Below are 6000 nucleotides of genomic sequence, written 5' to 3' on the forward strand. Positions count from 1 at the left end.
AAAGGAACTTGCAGTCTGTCCACATAATTTGTAATAAAAACACCTTTTCCATTCTGAAGCTTCCCTCCAACCACTTTGCATATTATTTTATATATACTGTGATTCTGTACTTGCCAAATATGCTGCAGAAATCTCCTTCCACTGACTCTGGCTGCATCAATTTTAACTGTGGGCAGCTGAAGCTGCTGCCTGTTCACTTCCTGGGTTTACACCGACACACAGAGGCACACCTCCAGCTCTGCAGCTCTCATTGTCCCTCTTATAGCTCTCACCCCCCCCCCCTTCCCCTTCCTGACAAACTCTCACCAGAGTGAGAGAGAGAGCTGTGCATGATGTCACAAGCCTAGGCTTTTTACCAGACAAGAAACAGGAAGTGGGCTGTAAGGGAATATAAGGGGGTATAAGGGATTTACTGGCAGAAAAAAAAAATGTTTTACTATCCAAAGTTAAAACAAGGGCAGAGAATTTAATAGATGGAAAGATGAAAAAATTACTGAAGTTCTGCTTTAAGACACTTCTGACAAGTGTTTCCTGACGCCAAGAGGTAAAAGGGTGACAGGGGAGAGATCTCGAGCACACAGCCTGTGATTGACAACCTCAGCTCTGTACCTGTGTGCTGTGTGAAGGGGGGTGTGTAGCAACGAATGTCATGGGGACATGTCCACTGACATCCAACCCGCTCCAATCCACTAAAGTGCGACGGATGGAAACCCTATTTTTCCAAATCCTTCTGGCAGATCAGATTGGATGAAAACGGACTCTATGGTCCGTCTTCATTCGATCACGGACTCTATGGTCCGTCTTCATTCGATCCCCCATACAGGAGAGCGGCGCAGTGCTCTGATAGGTCGGTCCCTGTACAGTGTGCAGAGACAGACCTGTCATCTGCCTGCTCAGCGGGGATCAACGGAGCGATCCCTGCTAAGCAAAGCGGAGCCCGTACACGGACACATCTGTGTGAAAGGGCCCTAACTTCAGCTCCCTGCTTTGTGAAAGCTCGGACAAGCTGTATAAATTCTGGACTTTGAACAGATGAATAGAAGAGAGACTTTCAGATAAACAGGTACAACTTATGTAGGAGGATTTGTTTCATCTCTGTGTATCACCTGAGGCCAGTCATTTCCCTGAGGGTTTATAATTACTTTAACCTTTTCTGGACCGCCCCACACAGCTATACTGCGGCAGGGCAGCCCTTCTGTGCGAAATCACATACCTGTATGTTCGTGCACGAAATAATTTCGTGCACTGGGTCTGAGACGCACGTGCCTGTGTAATTGAACACAACAGGTGCCAATCAGTGGGTTCGGCGGACCCGATGTTTCACTGTCACCCGGTGATCGTTCTCAGGAGAGGAGACCTCCATTCTGTGACAGGGGAAGATGGAGATCTTGTGTTTCTGCTAAGCAGGAACACGGATTTCTGTCTTCCCCCAGTCAACCCCCGACAGAAAGCACTCCCATTGAACACATTCAACCCTTTGATTACCCCTAAAGTTAATCCCTTCCCTGCCAGTGTCATCAGTACAGTGACAGTGCAATTTTTATTAGTGTCAATGGTTCCCAAAAACTGTCACTTAGTGTAAGATGTCTCCTGTTAAAAATTGCTGATCGCCACCATTACTAGTAATAAATAAATAATCCATAAATATATAAAATCGGGGACAGTTGGGAGGTATGGAAAGGGATAGAGGTAAAGGAATTACCAAACCCCCCCCAGGGCTCTTAAAATAATGTAAAAATAAAAACAACTGTAAAAAAATCATAAAAAAAATAAAATAATTAAAGGTTAATTCGCACATCTGCTCTGGCTGCATCAATGAGCAGTTTCTTCATGCAGCCGGAGCCACCTGTTATTCTATGGGGAGGCAGCAGCTGTACAAACACGGCTGGAGGTCTTAATGTGACAGGTGGGCAAGCGCGAGTAAGCGGCCCCCGAAATGCGCACTGTCTGTGTTCTGCACCCACGCGCCTGCTCAGGTAGGCTGTTCATGGGCCCCATCATTTCTAACAGTGGCCCTGGTTAAAGAGCAACTTTACTTTGGTGGAAATAAAATATATCAAATAAAAATATAATATAGTATATACAATTTCTACACAAAAGATCCATGTTGTACTTTTAAAGTGGTTGTTAAGGCTTTTTAGCTTCATTCATTCTCCCCAACTCCCCCCCCCCCCCCACCACCAATACTTACCTGAGACCGATCCAGCAAGCAATGTGCACGAGAGCAGCCGCTCTCCCGAGTCTCTCCTTCATTGGCTGGGACACAGCAGTGGGAGCCATTGGTTCCCACTGCGGCCAATCACAACCAGTGAGGAAGGAGTGGAGGCAGCACAGAGTCCATAATTCCCTTTAAGGGGTTGTAAAGGTTCGTGTTTTTTCACCTTAGGTGAAAAAACACCTGTCAGCGACCGACCTCCCAGCCCCCCCATTTTACTTACCTGAACCCTCGAAACTTGTCCCACGGGGACACACTCTCTCTCTTTGTCCGGGGTTCTTGGCTCTTGATTGGATAGATTGATAGAGGCACAGCCATTGGCTCCCGCTGCTGTCAATCAAATCCAATGACGCGTGCCCCGAAGGGGGGCGGGGCCGAGTCCTGCATTCGGCCTCTATGGACGGCACATGCTGGATTCGGGAGCGCGCCTGCAAGGTAATCCCCTCGGGACAGCACTTCTCCTAGGGGGTTATCTGATGCAGGGAGGAGCCGAGAGAGCCAAAGGGGGACCCCAGAAGAGCAGGTTCAGAGCCACTCTGTGCAAGACGAGCTGCACAGTGGAGGTAAGTATGATATGTTTGTTATTTTAAAAAAAACTAAAAAAAAACTTTAGTGTCACTTTAAGACTAGTGGCGCCCCGGAATGCAGCACCCCCCCTCCATGCCCGGCCCCCTAAACTACATGCAGGGCACTGGACGCATGAACTGCAATGGAGTTGACTTTTTTCATTTTTTTAGAAGCATGTGATTAGAGCTAGAGTCTCTTCAAAAAAGGATTGGCTTGGAGCACATAGCACTGCGCCCCGAGCCCACCCAGTTGTTTGACAATAGCGAATTAATATACGCTATTGTCTTCCTGATTCTCCTCCTGGCAAATCAGGAAGCGGGTCCTGACCCGTCACTTGATTGGCCAACAGGAGAAGCAATCCCATTGGCCGTCGAGGAGGAGGGAGGAAACCCAAGGGAAGCCGCCGTGAAGCACCAAGAGGAGGAGACGCCGCACACCACATGCCGCCCAGAGGAAGCTGGTGACCGACTGAGTGGGGGGGGTGCCTGTGACCCGACCGACCAACCTGGGGGAAGGGGGTGCTTGGCCCGGTGGATTGTTTGCCACCCCTCCCCCCCCCCCCCAAAGAAAAAATTCCACCAGCCACCACTGCTTGAAGCGGAGTTCCGCTTAAAAAAAAAAAATATTCAGCAGTCAGCAGCTACAAATACTGCAACTGCTGACTTTTAATACTTGGACACTTAACTGTCTCAGGGTCCAGCGATGTGGGGGAACGAAGCCCTGCTCATCTCCCCCTCCTCTCTGCCGTTTTGGCATTATCACTGTGGGTGCTCAGCTGTGGCTTCACAGCCGGGTACGCCCTGCGCATGCACGAGCCGCGCGACGCGCCGTGACTGGCCAGGCAATCATCTGGGACCTGTGGCGTGTCCCAGTTGATTGCCGAGAGGGAAGTTAGAGAGGTGAACTTGCTTCCGGCGCCGCGGTGCGCCGGGAGGAAGTGGGAGCTGGAACCCTCTAAAAAGAGGGTATCTGCTCCCCCCCCCCCCCCCAAAAATGACATGCCAAATGTGGCATGTCAGGGGTCACTTTTCCTTAAAGCTGAAGTTCTATTTTTGGGTGGAACTCCGCTTTGAGACACAGAGACGGCTCGGGAGCAAGCACGCAAGGGTGGTACTTGGTACTCAGCAAGGGGAAGGGGCCAAGACTCCAGGGGGGGGGGGGGGCAGAGAAGACGAGGATCCAGGCTGCTCTGTGCAAAACCATTGCACAGAGCAGGTAAGTATAACATGTTTATCGGTTTAAAAAAAACTTCATAATTGAGCGTTTAATACCACTTTGTTAATAAATATGACCTTTCATTTTCAAATTGCAGTAATTTTCTGTAAAATTCAATGCAATATGACAACTTAGCCCTTGTACACACGGTCGGAGAATCCGTCGGAATGTGTCCTATCAGACCGTGTCGTCGGATAATCCGACTGTGTGTGGTATGCATCGGACTGATTCCGTTGGAATATCCGTCGGACCCAATTTTCCAACATGTTGGAAATATTTCCCGACCAACTGGGCCGATCCGACTTACTCCGATCATGTGTAGAGAATTTTGATCAGACCAAGTGCCACGCATGCTCAGATCAAATTCGTACATCAAAAGCTATTGGCTACTAGCCTGAATGTAGTCCCGTCGTAACGAAATTACGTCATCACGTTCTGAAAGATCTGATTTTTCACCAACTTTGTCTGACCGTGTGTATGCAACAGTTTTGGACAAGATCCGACTGACAAAATCCGACGGGCAAAATCCGACGGATTTGGTTGTGGAAATCTCCGACCGTGTGTACAGGGGCTAAGAGGGATTCTGTGTGCCATTGGTCAGCTTTAAAAATCAATTCCATATAGTAGGAAGAGATAACATTTATTGTTCCATGACCTATAGAGCTGATTAAGCTTCATACCGTCATAAATGGTTACGCATTTCTGGAAATGCAGGTATAAAATATTTGCAACGTACAGTATATTATTTAAACAAGTCATAAAATATCTTTAACGCAGTCAAGAAGATAAGTTTAGCCATCTGGAGGAATGACAAGAGGAAGTTTATTTTCTGTGGATGATTTAATACGTTCACCTATAATAACGGCAGTCCATCAGCGTCTACTGTCAGCGTACTCACCTTCACTTCCTGCCGGTGACACTCCTGGAGAGCCAAGGCTGACCTGTTCCCATGCTGGGTCACAAAATGTTACTTGTCTATCTCTGTCCAGTTCCCCTGACAGGAAAGATACGACCGAAATGTCACATTTTACACAAGCTAAAACATTTTAGCGTTGAGTTTTTAAAGGAGAAACCCGTTAGGCATAAAATGTACCAGTAAACTTAGAGTGTCAGGTTTTCTTCACTTATTGTTTATATTTCCATTGTGAGCTGCCGCAGTCCTCCTCCTTGAAGGTCACAATATACAGTTCCTAACAGCCCAGGACAGGTTTCAGATTGATGATGGGGAAGCTTTCCTTGCTGGATGGAAATGACTAATGTGCAACGGCTGTAACCCAAAACAGCAGACCGCTGCCTAAGTCTGATTTGATTTCCTGTGTTGAAATAGAAAAATGAATCCAACTGTTGCTGGCTTACACTGATCTGGTGAAACTAGGACTTGTGTGGTGGTGACCAGGACACTGTTGCTGGCTGCACTGGTCTGGTGATACTAGGACTGGTGTGGTGGTCATCAGGAACACTGTTGCTGGCTTGCACTGGTCTGGTGACACTGGGACTCGTGTAGTGGTAATCAGGAACATTGTTGCTGGCTTGCACTGGTCTGGTAACACTGGGTTTCCCTTGGTGGTGATCAGGAACATTGTTGCTGGCTTGCAGTGGTCTGGTGACACTGGGGCTTGTGTGACAGCGATCAGGGATAGTGATGGACGAACTTCCGACGGGACGTTTCGCGAACGCGAAATGCGAACGGACCCAAACGTTCGCGAAACAGAACGTTCGCCGCGGGCCCCATTGACTTCAATGGGAGGCGAACTTTGCAAACCTTCATGTCGAATTTGCGGCCACGTGGTAATTATTAGGGGGTAAAACGTAGTCCCACCATCTGGACAATGACATAATACATGTATGAGGTGAATTTGGGATCGATAACTACAAGCATTTTTATTTTATTTGGGAAATTGTTCTAACAATTCAGGACTATGGAGCTAATGAAGGCAATGGAGGAGAGGGAAGGTCAGGGACCAGGGTAGGCAAAGAAGAGGGTGCAGGAGATGATCACCAGC

The 6000-nt window shown here is 48.1% G+C and overlaps 1 long non-coding RNA gene across 1 annotated transcript in view; it reads right to left on the bottom strand.

The window, feature by feature from the left end:
- Positions 1-5344, bottom strand: part of LOC143990034 (uncharacterized) — a 60822-nt gene extending 55478 nt beyond the window's left edge. The window contains exon 1 of the long non-coding RNA XR_013277118.1: positions 4896-5344. This is a non-coding gene — a long non-coding RNA (uncharacterized LOC143990034). The remainder of the gene's footprint in view (positions 1-4895) is intronic.
- Positions 5345-6000: the final 656 nt, after the last annotated feature.

Source organism: Lithobates pipiens, unplaced genomic scaffold, assembly GCF_037356315.1.
Source record: "Lithobates pipiens isolate NorthernLeopardFrog02 unplaced genomic scaffold, aLitPip1_a1.2 Scaffold_18, whole genome shotgun sequence".
NCBI lineage: Eukaryota > Metazoa > Chordata > Amphibia > Anura > Ranidae > Lithobates > Lithobates pipiens.